A 16,881-nucleotide genomic window follows, 5' to 3' on the forward strand; every position below is an offset into this window, starting at 1 on the left:
GAATCTAGAAATCCATGCAGTGTCCAATCCATCACTACACTCTGGCTCCACTTTCAGACTAGCAGTTTTGAGTGGTCAGAGCCTATGGCTCCTTCTTCCATGTACCTCCTCCCAATATTCACCCTCAGTAATATACTGCACACAAGGTGGCTTTGGAAAGGCCGACTATCTCTCTGGTATCTTTCTTCTTATCTTTAAATGTGTTCTCTCCTTTCACGTAAGGACTCAGCTGTCTTTCTCTCTGTCCTCTCTCACCAGAGTGTGCTTGGTTCTTCTTATAACCCTAGGTATCTGCTCCACACTACCACCAGCTCCATTGGAAAGTTGTTTTGTTTTGTTGTAGGGAAGACACCAGATCATCTGGGTCATATGTAAGTTGTATCATGTCTCAGAGTCCTGAGTTCTTATCCAAATATAGATCAGTATGACTTCTTTGCCAAGATCCATCTTCCTCACCCCAGGTCAGGAAACATAATGTACAACAGAGTGACAGCCACCAGCCTTAAGGGATAATCTTTATCCCTCTTCCCTAGTTTTTTCTAAACTCCAATCTGCTTTGTGATTTCTGTGATGAAAAAAGAAAAAAAGGAAGAGGGTAAAACAAAAACTATAATCCAAAAATAATAGCTATCAATTTGGAATATACTTGGTGAAGGATATTTGCCTCTACACATGATTTTGCTTAAACTAAAGTTAAAATGAATCTGCCTTCTGGAAGCACTTACCACATACCCATTGATAATGGAGAAAAGTTGCCCAAGAAATTCTAGAAGGTAAAAGAAAGACAACCTAGGAATCAATATTTGCCACATTTAATCCATAAAACAGGTTTTATGCATAGATAAGTGTTGTCTGGGATTCTGGTGTTGGAGTACTGCCCACAGTATACATGACATTGGGGAGTGGGGGAGGGTGGAGAACAGTTTAAGACTCCAAGGGCCTTGAGGAGTTGCAAATAGGTTTTGTGATAAGAACAAACTGCCTCTTGGAGACCCAGTAAGTCAGACCTATTTTCAACTTCTCTTCCAATCCTTATTAGTTAATATGCCTATCATGAGTATAAAATTCATAGATTCCAAAAGAAAAAAAAAACAGAGCCCTCAGTTTTCAAGGTTTATTTAGCACTGGTTCATAACAATATGCTTGGGAACTCAGATGAGCCTTCATACAGTTTTAAAGATCACTAGGCAGCCACACCCCAGTGGAACTTGGTAATCTAGTCTCCTGCAGCCTACCCTGGCCTATAATCAATCCCTACCACCTTTCTGACTTAGATAAGAGAGGCAGTGAGATATGCTCAGCAATTAAAAAAAATAGATATTTAGCTCCTTAAGCATGGAGGAAGAAGTACTCCCTCTCGATGATAGACCACTTTATCAAACTGGACCTGCTATTCTACAAAGTCCACTCCAATGCCTTCCCTAAAAGGATATGATACAGAGACTTTCAGAATCTCCTGTGAGAAAGTGTGGCAAAACATGAAGGAGGCAGCAGAGCCAGGTGGAAGAATCTTCATTCATTTAAAGAACATGTCTAAGGATACTATGTGCTTGGCTCAGTGGGAAAGACAAAACTGATAAAGCAAGCCCTGCACCAGGTCATAAAGGAAAGGCCAAGAAGGAGGGCAGGGCAAAGAAGTGGGAAGGACTCTGGAGAGGAAACACCAAAGAATAACCTTCCCTCATATTTTCCTCAACAGAGCTGAGAACATTTTTGGTCTGGAAGAGAACAGAGTGTAGGCTTCCAAATCACTCTGACCCCAACAAACCTGTTTGCCATTCCCAAATTTGAAAGGCTTCTGGTCTGCCCCCTCAGTCCACAGTCCAGCCATGAAATACTTTCTGCTCAAACCCACAGGGCATAGACACCCAGCAGTACTCCAAGGTCAGCTTTCTTCCTCTCTGGCTCCGTCTCAGATTTTTTGCCAACTGTATAAACACAAAAAAGTCACTTACCAATGGAATTTTCCTACCTCAGAGGAGAAAGACCTGATGAGAAAGTGCAAGCCAAACCCAGGGAAAGGTAAGAACTTGGCCAAGTAGAGTCAGGCTTGGGAGTTAAGTGCAGCTGTGCCCACGGGGAGTCGAGGAGTCGTGGCCCTGGAGATGTCAGGCACTGGGGAGGTGGGGCCTCTCTGGAGGCAGGGCTCTAAGGAGGCTGGGCCCTTGGGGAGGTAAGGATTTGGAAAGGCCAGGGCCTGGGAAGGGTGGGAAAGGGTAAAGGAGATTCCTTAACTGGAATCTGGGAGGAAATCTGGAGCTGGGCAATGGAAGACTAGTGGGGCCCTGCACAGGTGAGGAGGTGGACTGAGGGCTTAAACGGGACTTTGTTGCAGACTGTGACAGCCAGATGTGAATTTAGAAATAAACAACCTTCACAGAGTCCTGCATATGGAGGAAGTGGTGGTTTGCAGGAGGAGATTGTGGAGAGCCAGTTGGAGCCAAACCTGTGGTAATTGGGAAGCCAGTCCAAGATCCAGTTAGAGTCCACTCAGCAGTGCTTTAAACAGGATAGAAGCACCCCTCCTCCACCAGCCACCTCTCACAGGATCTCCTATTATGTTCGTCAAACACTCCTATCCATAGGTTCCTCAAACACTCCCATCCATGCCATCCATATCCACCCACTCACCCTAGTTTCCCATCATTCCAGAAATAAAACTAAAAGGGAACTAGCTTGAGCTTCACCACAAAAGATTTACTGATACAGTCATTCAGTGTTTATAGCACATTCTAACTGAGTATGCATTGAGCATTGTGCTAGAGGAAGTAAGGACAAAGATATAGTCCCAGGGTACAGAGCTTCATGCTCTAGACATTCAAAACATAGGGTTCTAAGACCCTGAACAATGACCAAAGAAAGGTTCCTCCTTATTCCCAGAACACTAATCTTCAAACAGAGGCAAGACTCTCAGAGATAAAGAAGGTACTTAGAGACAGAGGGATGAATGCACAAGTGATAGACCCAAGAATCCTTGTACCTCAGGGAAACAGGGCACCACTGCTGCTACTTGATAGTGCTGAGAGTCCTCTAAACCCTAAAGTAGGTTCCTTAAAGACTTGGGCGTAGTTTCAGGGAGGGGAGAGAAGGGCAGTGGCAGGTCCCTAAAGGGACAGAGTATTTACTACCTATAGTAAGACAGCATATTGAAATTGGAACAGAAAGAATTGTTCCATTTGTAAGGAAGAACCTCCAACTGAGGAAAACCTACAAATTACATTGACTCTGCCCTAACACATCTCCAGTAAGTATGGGACAAGGGCACTAACTGAGCACCTCCTTTGTTCCAGGTGCTATGCTGGGTAGTGGATGAGAGGCCCAGCCAAGACTGTGGAGCCAGAATTCCTAGAGGCAAAGGAGATAGGCAGGAACTGGAAGGATGGCTGTCATGACAGAAGAGTAGGGGTGGGGCATCTATGTGTTTGATTTGCATCTATTCCAACAGTCCTAGGATGTCTTCCCCTGCTTCAAGCTGAAATTTTTCCCAGATGTGCATCTGCTTGAGGGAAAGAAGGGAAGGTGCAGGGGAAGACTCTCCCTTTCCTTGCATCTAGTCCCAAGGCAATCTTTTCCATTCTCCCTGTGCTATTCACTACCTGCTGGGTAGAGAGTAGGTGGCAAGGGTGGGTGGTGGTGTGGGGAATGCCAGGGCCTCCATACAATCAGCAGGTAATGAAAAAACTGGTCCAGGCACCCTCCTTCCCTCCCTCCCACAGGCTACCAGGGGTCCTCAGCCTGGATCTGTATCCATGCACCACCTTTGGTGGCCAAGCCCTTCCAGGTGGACTTGTTGCCATTTCTCGATGCTGCCAAGGAGTCTTCCACCATCACTCTTGCCTTTGCTGTGGTGCCTCGGCCTAACCACTGCCTCCACAGTGGACACAACAGCTCTGAAGCCCCCACTTGTGTCCATACCCACAACCCCAGGCTGCTGTCTCTGCACACTTGGCCTTGTAGACCCAACCTCAATGGTCGCCCAAGCCTGGATTGCATCTGTCTGGGAGAAGAAGACAAAGAGAAAGGGGCCCTACATGTGCACCCTTTCCGCAAAGGAGTTCCAGATGGCTACAACCTCCAGAGGCAGGAAGGCATCCACAGTGAGAGCCAAGGCTGGCGGGGTCCACTCAGGTGCTATGGAGATGCCCACTGTGGTGCCCTGAGCCACCTGAGAGTTGCCAATTGAGCAGAGTTGGCAGGGAAGGGGAGACGTGGGTGAGGGGCAGCGGAGAGGCCATTGGTGGACAGTGACTAGGACTGCTTTGAGAAAGCACATCTGGGAGAAGCACACCTGTGAAATGACATGCTTGGCAAGGTTTTTCTGCACTCTCCTGATGCACTGCACTCTTTCCTTTCTCTGTCCTCCACAAAAACAGCTCCCTACTCCCCCAGGCTTCTCTCTCCCCCAGTTCACCTCTCCACACTTCATACCTGCCAAGTTTTGTGGCTCAAGTTATGCAGATTTTTGTATTAATCCTAAGATCAATTTCCTGAGGGTGCAAAAAATGGTTCAGTGCTGATCTAGCTGAGTTTCAGGGATGAGACAAGCTCAGGGTCTTCATGCTATTCCACCATCTTAACTTGGTCTTGCTAAGTTTTAATGATTTGTTTCTCCTTCTCCTCTCTCCTCCCTATCAGACCTGACCCCACCCACCTGTCTCCTCAGTTGTGTTGAAGCCCACAGGATTGTGGGCAGGGGTGGCAGAGGAAAGGAGTGGCTACTACCCTCACCCCTTTTCCTCTTTGTACTCTCCCCTGCCCTGCCTCCAGTGATGTGTGAGTCTCTCCTTGATTGTCCTTCCTCTCCTCCTTCCACCCCCACTACTGTCTACTGCCTTTCCCTGGGAAGTTGGTGCTTTTCTTTTTTGGGGGGGTTGGAGGAGTGGAAGGAGGGGAATCAAAGATTCTGTCCCAGAGACCAGAATACGTGAGACTGGAGAAGGTGAAAGAAGCAGGTAAGGCAAAGGCTTTGCCTTCATATGGTAGGATTGTTTGGGGTCAGGCCCTGGACATTTTCCTACTTGAAAATCTGTTACAGTAAAACAAGTCAAGAGGAGAAAAAGAAGGAGCAAGTAGGGTGAGAGGCAGGAAAGGACATGGAATTTCAGTGTACAGGCTAAACTGGGGGGACCCAGGGACTACAGGTGCTTCCTAGAAGTGGGGAGATGCAACCACCTTGTCCCCATCCCTCTCCCAGCCCAATTGCAGCTCTGGACTGTTCTCATCTCCCTCCCCTGGGACAGAAGCTGTGGCCCCACAATGTCATTGCCTTCCTGTATCCCCTGCATGTTCCCATCCTTCACTGCCTTCTTTTGCTTTGACCCATTACAATAAATTTTAAACTAAAATAACAAAGAAAGGGACAGAACTGTCCCAAGGCTGGGGGTAGGGGTGGGGTGGGGGATGAATGCAGAGGGTTCAGAGTTGGGGGCATAAGTCTCTCCTGGAGAAAGGGACAGAATGGGGGCCTGGCAGTTGGAGCCCACCCAGGTGATTTTACATGAAGTATCTGAACCTGAAGGTGTGGGAAGAAGGGAGAGGAGAGGAGGCAAAGGTGTGAGCCAGACACAGGGGAAGAGTCTGAAAGACACAGAGATAAGAGAAGCAAGGAAGAGAGATGGAAGGTAGGATAAGAGAGGGAACATGGATCTGAGTCTGGGGGAGGGAAGCAGGGAGGGAGACAGAAGGAAGAGTTGATGGCAGACTCAGTCCTGGGAAATCTCAGATCAAAAACTGTTTGGAGTCAGAGACACAGACAGATAGACAGATCTGCCTGAAAGAGATGAAGGTGAAGGAGGCAAAGTAGGAAGGAAGAAGAGAGGGCTATGGGTTGGCGGTGGGGAGGGAAGAAGACAAAGAGAGAGAAGGAGGCTGGTATGGAACAGGAGGAGAGAGCCAGGTCAGGGAGGGGGACATATATTGGCTTTATGATCCTCTTCCATCTCACCTGTCTCCATGCTGACCTGGTCCCCTCTCAGGTGCTGCTAGGTGGTGGATGTGCCCAGAAAGCTGACAAGGTGAAGTTGCTGCCATCACTGCCCCCGGCTCCTTCCCAGTGTCAAACAGTGATCCCAGAGACCCCTATATGGATATGACACTACTTCCCCTACCATCTCCCCCCAAATACCACAGTCAAAAGATTCCCGAAGTGCAGTGCTAAATGTTTCATGGTTAATGCAGCCTGGCACAGAGCGTGAATGAGGGAGCAGAGGCCAAGAAGAAAGCGAAGCAGAGGCAAGCAGGCAAGAGGGGCTGACAAGCTCTGGAGAAAGTGCTGGGGACAGATTGGTTTGGAATCACATGGGGAAGAGGGAGGAGAGGGTAAGAATCGGGACTATGCCTGCATTGAGAGCTAAATAAGCACCATGCAACATATAAGCAAAATAACATACTAGTGACTGTCCATTAATTTGGGGTCAACAATATAGCCACCTTCTGAGGTGTCACCATCAATGTCTTCAATCAGCTTTTCACTAAAGGGCCTCCCAAAATATACATACAAAACTCACAAAAGGGGAAACTGAGGCAGAGATTAGAGACCTTGAAGCCAGTGTACATGCCTGAATCTAGGTTTCAAGGAAACAGTGATAAAGCGACCAGCCAAATTTGTAAAGACCTAAGAGTTTGGGGCGCCTGGGTGGCTCCATCGGTTAAGCATCCGACTTCGGCTCAGGTCATGATCTCACGGTCTGTGAGTTCGAGCCCCGTGTCAGGCTCTGTGCTGACAGCTCAGAGCCTGGAGCCCGTTTCAGATTCTGTGTCTCCCTCTCTCTCTGCCCCTCCCCTGTTCACGCTCTGTTTCTCTCTGTCACAAAAATAAGTAAACGTTAAAAAAAAATCAAAAAAAAAAAAAAAAGACCTAAGAGTTTAATGGCAAGCTGGACTCTACCATTTCCCCAAGGCTTTCCTGGGGCTCTACAAAGACTAGCTCCCCAGCTCGTCTCAGGGCCATAGGAGACCCTAAGCACATTAACTCAAGCAATCTAAAGGGGAATTACTCTCTCTCCCCCCCTTCCCTGCCAGCCACCTTTGAGGGTCCCAGAGACCAGAAGCCTGGTTATAGCTAGAGCCCTAGGAGTCTCTTTAGCAGCAGGAGGGAGGGGAGACAGGGAACCTTCTAGAAAAGTCCTGCAGAGAAGACCAGGGAGCAAAAACCACCAGCTCCATCCCACCCCATGGGCATATAGAAGTTTAATAAATTTTATAATGTCCAGGGCTCCATGCATTTAAAGCCAGGAGTTGGGCAATTATATTTTTTCTCCAAGTTCTACCCTTTACCCTCTCCCTCCCCCATGAACATACATCTTTTATGAAACACACTGAACCAGATCCTGGACATTAGCATTTGTCTTCTCCAGAAAGATGGGATTAATTTCAGCAAAAGAAATTTAGGATACACTTTAGAAAGAATATCCTTAGAGCTAGGGTTGGTAAATGCTAAAACCAGACACACACACACACACACACACACACACACACACAGCACCTAAATAGAAAAGGAAAGACCTTCCTATACTGCCTGTGGGATGGACCTCCAGATGATGTGTCCCACATCAGGGAACCAAATATTGTCTCTCTAAATAGTAGGGAGTTAATTAGTGTCTAACCCTTAGCTCAAGGAGGGAGATGATTGTTTCCCTCCCTCAGTCATAGCAAATCTTCTGAAGAAGGATTACACAGACTGTATGTAAAAGCCCACATGCAGAAGCCTAGTTTGCTGTCCTATCCCCTGAGGCCTCCCTCTCCCATTGGATCTCAACCTCTCAGCCCCTCTCAGTGTCCATTCTTTGGACTCGCCCTGTGAGCCCAGCCCAGGTGGAGGGAAAGCAGCCCAAGGGAGGAGAAGACAGGGTCCTGTTCTCTCAGATGTGAGAAGAGAGACATACAAGACAAGAAACCCTGGGGGGAGAAAAGCATATAAGTTAATAGAGTGTAGCCAGATCTGTTGAGGACTGAGGGAACTCTGGAAAGGAGGATGGAAACAGAGATGGAGAGTACAAGGCAAGATCAGAGGGAAGGAAATGCCAGATTTAGAGAGTGGGTGTGTGAAGGACTTGGAAGACAGGAGACTGATCTGCTCAGCAGAATGGAGAGAATCAGCTGAGAAGATATTGAAGATGAGCATGAGGATGGTTTAAAATGCCTAATGCATTTAGATATGTACATCTTTACAACTATACACAGCTCTTTGGCATAAATCTCATGTTATCCTCAATACCAGGCTACAGGAGCAGGTTTTAGTATGGCTATTTTACACATGACACAACTAAGGCAGAGAGGTTGAGGACCTTGCGACAAGTCACAGAGCTGGTAAGGGGCTGAGCAAAGAATCAAATGACTGCACTGTAGTGCCCCCTCCTGCAGGTTCTGCCCTGGGAAGCAGCCAGGCTTGGAACCTGTTGTGTGAGGGAGAAGTGACCCCCAGAGGGCAAAAGACCTGCCTCCTGGGGCCCTTCTCAGCCTGTTCTGCCCAGGAGGGCTTGGCCAAGTTGAGGCCTCATCTGGGAAGTGGGGAAGTCATACCTTACCCTCTGAATATGAAAGGCTAAACCAGATCATTTACTGAAGTTCCTTTAGCTTTAAAATACAGAATTCAGTCCATGGAAGGGGTGGATGAGGGGATAACCAGGATAAAGGTCTCAAAGCCTCAGTCTTACCATTACCCCTCCACACCCCATTATGTCTCCCTTTCCTTCTTTCTGTCTCCTGACCCCCAGTGGCCTCTTCCCCACATTTCTAGGCCCTGGCAGTTGTCTCCCCCCAGCCATGGCTCACTAGTCTATACAGTCCAGGCTCAGCCAGCCTCACAGAACATGAGGACACATCAGGGCCAGCGACATCAGCCTAGCTTCTCAGCATCTTGTCCACCCAGCCTGGGGTCACAGTGGAGTTATAACCATGGTATATTTTACATTGCTACCCCATAGAGAGCAGACCCTGTCTCCTCCATCCCTCTGCCTCCCTAACACACATTCCCTAACACACTCACCACCCCCCCAACACACACATGCACACCTGCATATTTCCTCCTCATCTGTCTCCAAGGTTCACATTCTCTACCAAAAGATCTTGCACTTACTGAGAGCTCTGACTTATCTGACCCTCTCCTCTCCATTTTCCTGCTCCTTGCTAACTAAATGAGTATCATTCTCCTTGTCTCCTAGTAAACCTTCTGCAGTTCTGTGTCTTCCTTCATCTTGCCTCTTTTGGTCATTGATAGTCATCCATCACCTAAGTCATAGGGCTTTGTTTAGTAGTCCTTGACCACTCAGCTCACAAACATTTGCTGAGGGAGCTCCCAGAGCTGTATGCCTTTCTGTTTGGTTCTCGGCCTCATCTCCAGCTGCCAGGAGCTCCTCCAGGGCAGGGCACCTGCTCCTCCCTTGGGTCTCCCCTCAGTGCCCAGCACACATATAGAGGGTAGAGTGTGTGACTCACTGATTCTGCTCCCTAGGAGAAAGGAGGGAACTGAGTAAGAAACCCAAGCAGGGACATCATCTAAGCCTACACTGCCCTGTGAGGTTTAGTATCAGGGAGGCAGGCAGCTGGAGGGAATCAATCTCTAGTGGGACAGTGTTTTCCTTTAGAAATCCCAGGACACCTGTGCATTTGTGTGTGTGTGTGTGTGTGTGTGTGTGTGTGTGTGTGTTCGCGTGGGAGCACACCTGACATGCAGGGAGGGGAGTGGAATATGTGGATATGAGGCTCCAGGAGTCCAGATCCTGTCTGGAGATGAGAGTACATGGGGATCTGACTTCCACACCCTCTGTAGTCCCAGCGGACACAGACCCATGACTGCAGGGATAGAGGGCAGCCAGCTCTGCCACCACAGGATGAATGCTGGATGGACTTTGGGCAGCTTCCATCCTCCCTGGGGTCCAGGGCAGAAATCACATGGTTTCCTGTGTTCTGGTTCAGTCCAGTCCCCACCCTCCCTTCTTGTCCACACTCATGGGCATTTCCTGTGTTCAGAGTTTAGAGCACTCGTTAGGCTGAACCATATGAAATTCCTGATAGTCAGTTTTGGTTTATGCAGTCAATTACTTTGGTTCTTCTCTCTTTTAAAAATCCTTTTACACCAGGCTAAGGAGACAGGGGAACAGTTTGATGAAGGGCAAAAAATAAGAGCTAATATTTATTGAACACATACTATGTGCTGAGTGTGTTGCATCTTTACACAGCACTAATTCTCACCACAGTCCCATGAATTATTTTTTGCCCCTAGAAATAATTATGCCCCTGCAATTATTTCTCACCTTTTACAGGTGAGTGGGTCCAGGTGAAGAGACTACATGGGGAGTAACAGGGCTGAGATTCCAACTCAGCCCAAGACCTCCTGCTTCACCACTCCCCACCCACACACCCAGGGGAGTCCTGGAAGAGATGGGACCCAGAAAGCGATGCCTGCAGATTCACAACAAGAAGGGAGAGGAGGAAACAACAACACTGGAATTCTGGCAAGGCCAGAAGAGACCCCGTGGAAGGGAGCTGGGGCAAAGACCAGGGACCACAGCTGAAAATAGCAGCTTGTTATTTTACTGTTTACCTCCTTGGCATGACCTTAGTGAAGGACAGATGAAGGAAGAGAAGAGATAATGATACTTGGACAGCCAGGGCTCCTGCCAGGTGCCACTACTCCTGCAGACAGACAAACAGACAGACACAGAGACACACGTACACAACACACACCTTTGCACATATGCTGCCCTCTATTTCATGCATTCACACAGATGGAAAGACAAGAGCCTAGGTCACAAAGCCACTTGGCACAAAACTACCTGCATATACATCTTGCCCTCTAACACACACACACACACACACACACACACACACACACACACACACAGAAGACATGCAAAATACATCACTAGGTACCCTCCAGTGGGCCACAATACCTCTCCTAGCAAATTCAGAACATCCAGCCTGGCTGTCAAAATCTGCCTGTCTCCATTCCCCTTCACTCTGGTTCCCCAATCCAACTGTTTATCCAGGCCAGCAAAGCTGTGTCCTGCCTGCCTTATGGTTTGTTCATCCTGCTTCACAAGTAACAGAGAGAGGTTCTCTTCTTCTTTTCCTCCTCTGCCCCATGTTCTGTTGGGTTTCTCCTTCTACACCCACCCATGAGTCCCCTCCTCCAAGCAGCCTTCCCTGATGAACTAACTGACTCTGATTCTGAATGTGCCCTTGTCTTTTGCACTTGTTGGTCTGTACTGGGTGTGTGTCACCACTCAAAGGTAACTTTGCATATTAGTTGCCAGGGAGGGGAACATAAGCTCCCCAAGGGCAGGACCATTTGAGCAAGTATTTCAGGCAAATGCAGGCCTCACCCTCCAGCCTCACCAGGCTGGGAAGGGAGCCCTACTACCTGATATCACAGACAGGAACATTAATCTGGGCTCCAGCAGCCACCAGGAATGTCTCCCTGTGTCACATGCTGCAAGTATCTCCTTTGAATGACCTTTCAGAGACATTTTGGAGGAAGGCACATCATCCACTGTGTCTTCCCACATTAACCTGGTTTTTAACTGGAAATACTGCTTCCCAGCAGGGTCCTCACCTTATTCTCCAGCCTCTGAGAAAACTTTGCAATTCTCAAAAATTAGATCCACCCTAAAGGACAAACATGTGTCTCTGGTGAGGATGCTTAGAGCTGTGCTGCAGGCTGTGAAGGCGACCCCACAGAGGATGCCAGGTGACCAGGCACCTGCAGCAGCAGTTGTAAGTGCTCCAGTGAAGAAGATGTTTGTGTGGAATAAGTTCATTGTACCTAAATAAAAGAGAGAGAGACAAGGAGAGGCTTGAGGTCCGCTGAAAGTGCTTTGCCTGAAGAGTGTGGGGTGTGCAGAACAGTAAGCCTGGGAGCTTTGCCTCTGCATCCCTGACCAGAACTGCCCAGTGGCTCCTTACAAACCTCACACATGCACATGGGGCATCGGGTCCAGGGAGGGTATGTGGCATGTCTTTTACTACAGGAAGGGGAACAGAAAATATGTGTGTCTCTCTTTTATCCCCTCATGACCTGTAACCATTCTTGTACATAGGAAGCTCTCAATAAGGTCATTGGTTCTTATTATCTAGGTCTCCCAAAATAAGCACTCAAACCAGTGAAACTCAGTCCCTTTAAATATTTCTTCTCACAGTCCCCCCAACTATCTCACCCCTTGAACCTCAGTATCTATCCCCAGGACAATTTCCCTGTCAAGCCTTCTAAGCACCCCAGTGATCATGGGGCCCCAGCTCAATTCCCAGTCATTCCAACCCCCCTCCTCCATCATTTACTCAGTGTCTCTCCCTCCTCCTCTCTCCCTTTCCAGGGGGCAACTTAGCCCCCTGGGTGTCTCCCCAAAGACAGGCAGTCACTAATGAGCACTGAGCACTAGAAGGGGAGGATCAAGGGCAGCCTAGTGGGTGGGAGGGGACTCCAGAACTAGCAGATAGGGAGTCCTGTTAGCATCTGTCAAATATTCCATCTCCCTCCAGCATCCCTGTCTCTTGACTCCTGGCTCCTGCCAATCCATCTCCCTGCTGAGTCTGATGGAGTGAGTTCAGGTGAAAACTCACAGAAGACTGGTCTGCTCCAGACCCATTTTCTCCAGGAAGGTCACTATCCCCGCCATCTTTCTTTGAAAACTCCCAAAGACTCTGGGAAACTGAGGCTGTACATTGAACCAAAGGAGGAAGAGAAATTGTTCTCTCTGTTTAATATCTTGATTTCAGCCCATGTGTCCACTGCCCTTCAACAAAAGCAGAAGTGAATACTTCAGGAAATGGCACAGAGAGTGAAATCTCAGGAAGACTATCCCAGCCTTAAGGAGGTTCTGAGTGCCTCATGAAACCAGTGGAAGTGGGAGGAAAGATGTAGTTGGATGATCAAAGATACCCTTTTGTTATATAAGGAATTTCTACTGGGGGGGGGGGGGGGAGCTGCTGGGCAGGGGAGCAGCTCTAGGGACTTGATGGGAACCTTCTCAGCAGTGACCTGCAAGGGCTCATGGGCCACAAGAGGGCAGCAGAGAATGGCTTTCCCTGCAGAGCCAGCCCTGGGCCCTGGGTGCAGAGATAGGCTGGGGGAGTCTTTGGCTCCACCAAGAACCCATGAATTTCCATTTCAGGAAAACCCTCCTGCAGCCCTTTCCACTGGCATCTCTTATTGTCTTTGGGCCCTGAAATGCCCACAACACTATGCTGTGCACACACTCACCCTCAGCACACACACCCCTCTGCCCCTCAGAGTCCCATAGCCCCTGCCCCTCTCTTCCTACTTTCTGAGCTGCAAGAGGAGCTTTCCTTCATTCATAATTTGCTCTTTTCCTATGTTTCCAGAGCTCCTCAAAGCTGCAAACAGTGAAGTACTTTCCCCTGTTTGAATCTGGTCCCTCTTACCACAGCCTCTGTTTCCATTTCTCCCGGCATAGTTTGAAGTGACAGGGGAAACAGAGGGAAAACTGGTGGTTTCAGAACTCCCTTCTCTGAATCTGCCCTGTTGATCATGGCCCTCCTGCCCAGGAAAGGACTGACCCATCTGTGATCCACCAGCTGTAGCCCCATATCCTTTCAGTGTCCCTACACTCTGGACCCACTTCCTTATCCAGAAGAAACTATTTCCAGGCTTGTGGATGCAGGTGCCAGAGTTCAATTTCACAAATGTGGCCTGAGCTTATGAGGCACTAATTTCAACAAGAGGATTTGAGTTAAACCCATCAAGAACTTCCCAGCACAAGGGGTCTGAAAGCTCAGCTTGTGTGAAATTCAATAAGACTGCATATATGGGCCTTCCCAGAAGACTCCAAGAGACAAGGACTTGGTTTGGACCTGTCTGGTAGTACTGACTAGAGACAACAGTTTTCTCTGTGACTGTGGTCATCCCAGCCTCAGAAGGTGGTACACAAAGACTTCTGGGGACTCTAAGGCCTCAGGCAGAATGGGTGGAGCCTAGAGGTAGGAATACCACCCTGGTTAGATCTTTCCCTAGAACTGGGGGTAGGGACAGGTAAAGAGAGTAGGTCTGAACCATCCACTGTCTGCCCACCCTCCCACCCTGGCCCCAAATCTTCATGGCCCTCCCTCGTCAGAGCAGGACCTCTGAGCTCTCCAATGCAAGCCCTGAGTGAAGGCCTCAGGACCCAGTCTCCACCCAGCCTCCGATCTGGGACCCTGATGCCATACCCCTGTGCCTGGCAGGGCAGAGACACCCACTGTTCGGGCTACCCAATCTCCACACCCCAAGCACTAAGAGCCTTCCTGCTCTACCCTCCCACCCCACCCTACCCCATAACACAGCCTGAAACGTGCTGGAAGTTTGCACAAGTCAAAGGTATCTTCACCTCTGAGTTCAGGCTTCCCTGGGACCACACACACACACACACACACACACACACACAGATGTACACCTGCACATGCACACACACAGATGCTCATACTCATACATACACACAGACACATAACCTCAACTATACACATATATACCCTCATATGTCACAAATATACTCACATATATGCAACACAAAGACACTTTTCTCACAAACTCATACATTTATAGACAGGCTTCACACATAAACATATACATACTCGAAGACTCAAACAACACACCTGTGCATACATGCCACTGTATTCCTTCTTAGGATCCAAAGCCCAGTCCTTTAAATTATAGAGGCCTAAAATGTTCAGGAAAAGGAGGGAAACCCACAGGAAACCCATTTCCAGTTTCCTGGTCCACACTGGAATTCCTTTGCTGTATTCTTCTTCCTGCTGCAGAATCTCTAGGACCTGGGCCCAACCATGGAAGCAGAACCTGCAGAGATAATACATTCGTGCACACAACAAACACTTTTGGGCCTCTACCTTCCATTCCCCACCTCACCTCCTGCCCCCATCCCCCGGCCTGAAGCTGAGGCAGACACATTAAAGACAACTTCTGGCCATGGTAGAGTGGAAACAACAAAAGCTCAGGATTCAAGGACCTGAGTTCACATCCTGCTTTGCCTCTTAATATGCTGTATTACCTTGAGCACTTGATACAATCTCTCTGAGCCTCAGTTTCATCACATGTAAGGTGGAATTAATAAAATTTACCTAATAATTCTTTGAATATTAAAAGGCAGGTAAAGCTTTCATCAGCAAAGTGTCCACCCACAGAAAGTGACCCCATTCCATCCTCCCAAACTCTGTGCTGATCATCTCCCCAACACCCTTCCAGTTCTTCTGTCCCTGAAACAGAAACCCAGTCTCTTTCAGCCTCAGACCCTCAGTGGTGCACACCTTAGGAGGCATGATCTTCAACTTGGCAAGCTCCATTCAACTCACCACCCCAACACTGGCCCCTGCCTCTCCTGGTCCATTTCATCTGGCACCCTTTTGCAGGTTGCAGTTTCCTAAATAACCATTAATGGGGCTGACCATGGCCTAAATGTCTGCACTGGGCCTGCATATCACATGGACTGAAGGGCTAATAATCCCCCAGAGAGCCATCCCAAGGAAAGTCATCATTAATTTCTGTGTATTACTCCAATTTCAAGACATTCTTTATGAACAGACAGTGCAGGAGAGTTATAGGACAGCAGTTGCTGTGCTAAGCAGATGTGGAAGAGAGTGTGTCCCCTGGAATATAAACAATTCCTCAGATGAAACCCCATTAAATTCTGCGCTCCCAGTTGGGAAGCAGCCCAGCCCACCCCCACCCAGATGGGCACACCCAGCAGGTGCCTGGGTAAGGGGAGCAGGAATCACAACCCTTCCTTTGCTGCTCAGGTGGTCTTCTCAGCTCCCCTCCAGAATCAGGACTCAGCTGAGTGGGAAGTGGCTCTAGAGGTCCTACCATCACCTTCCTGGGACCCTCCAAGGACCCACAAACACCCACAAACTCCCTTGCTATCCCTGCCACAGGCTTTATTTCCTATATTCCTCCCAGACTCTGACTGCTTCTGAAGTGCTGTCTGTCTTTGCCTTCTCCCAGTGGGATTCTCCTCCAGTCCTTGCAGAGTACCCACCACCCTGCTGGAGGTTTATTTGCTTTGGCTTCTTGTTGCAGAGAAACTGAAGACACTTGGGTCTATTGGTGAACATGTTTTATACTTCATTAAAAGATTGTGCTATAACAGAACATATAGCATAACAATAGTCACCTCATACAACTTTTGTATTAAATAGGTGATCACAAAAAGTGTTGGAAAAAAGTATAGGGCATAGTACTCAGCACATGGAGCTATTATCTTCATCATTTTGTGGGCATGGAGATATGAAGAGGTAATACATAAAAGAGTTTTTCTTTTCCCTTAGGGGTTTTTAAGTCTCATCAATGAGACAAGATAAACACATGGAGAGATAAAGAACACGGAAACCTAAAACTCTTATTTGAGCCCTAACATGCAATTTATTTTCCTAAATCCAAGCCGTTTTAAAATTTTCAGCAGATTTCAATGCTCTAATAATTTTTCCTTCCGTCACTCATCAACCCCATGCCTCACTGCCTTACATACATCACACATTCACCCTGGCCTTTCATTTCAGGAGTTGACTGGAGAATTCTTCGGATAAAAAAAAAAAAAACATTTTGAAACTTCATTTGGTGCATTTCCCTGTTTCTGGGCAGGAGCCCATCTGAGGCATTCAAAACCCAAGTGACACAGCCATACACACGGCTAGAGAGCCTGCTCCCTCCCATCTCCCCTGTCATCCTGTAATCTCAGAAAATTCTTCCTTATGTTCAGTCTCAATCTGTTTTCCTTCTATGTTGGCCTCTCTTTATCACTCGTTCTGATTGGGAGTGAGGTACACAAACCCTGCAAAACTTAAGAAAATTCTGAAATGCCCACCGGGTAACATTGTTCCATTGCTTATTGCTCCAGGTCTCTGTAATTATAGGTCTCACATAGTTTGTTATTAACC

The 16,881-nt window shown here is 48.1% G+C and overlaps 1 protein-coding gene across 3 annotated transcripts in view; it reads right to left on the reverse strand.

Moving 5' to 3' along the window:
• Positions 1-16,881, reverse strand: part of LOC101090368 (cationic amino acid transporter 3-like) — a 54,900-nt gene that overhangs the window by 11,931 nt on the left and 26,088 nt on the right. The window contains exon 1 of one of the 3 annotated variants that reach the window (XM_045061518.1): positions 1,973-2,498. The exons of 1 other annotated variant lie outside the window; for it this stretch is intronic. The gene's annotated coding sequence lies outside the window, so the exon portion shown is untranslated. Of the gene's footprint in view, positions 1-1,955; positions 2,499-16,881 lie in introns of those variants that run through there. One more of the 3 variants, XM_045061517.1, reaches the window with a different exon arrangement.

Source organism: Felis catus, chromosome B4, assembly GCF_018350175.1.
Source record: "Felis catus isolate Fca126 chromosome B4, F.catus_Fca126_mat1.0, whole genome shotgun sequence".
Lineage (NCBI taxonomy): Eukaryota > Metazoa > Chordata > Mammalia > Carnivora > Felidae > Felis > Felis catus.